This window comes from Vombatus ursinus, unplaced genomic scaffold (genome assembly GCF_900497805.2).
Source record: "Vombatus ursinus unplaced genomic scaffold, bare-nosed wombat genome assembly UNPS02010980.1, whole genome shotgun sequence".
NCBI classification, from domain to species: domain Eukaryota; kingdom Metazoa; phylum Chordata; class Mammalia; order Diprotodontia; family Vombatidae; genus Vombatus; species Vombatus ursinus.
Window position 1 is genome coordinate 7,261,476 of NW_020950758.1, and position 358 is coordinate 7,261,833.

A 358-nucleotide genomic window follows, 5' to 3' on the forward strand; every position below is an offset into this window, starting at 1 on the left:
TATGATCCCAGGTGATTATATGTGATCCTGCATGATTGTATGTGATCTCAGGTGATTGTGTGTGATCCTGGGTGATTGTATGTGATCCCAGGCAATTGTGTGTGATCCCAGGTGATTATACATGATCCCAGGCAATTGCACATGATCCCAGGTGATTGTATGTGATCCCAAGCACTTGTGTGTGATCCCAGGTGATTATATGTGATCTTGTATGATTATATGTGATCCCTGGTGATCATATGTGATCTCAGGTGATTGTACATGATCCTGGGTGATTGTTTGTGATCCCAGGTGTTTATATGTGATCCCAGGTGATTATTTGTGATCCCATATGATCATATGTGATCCCTGGTGATTA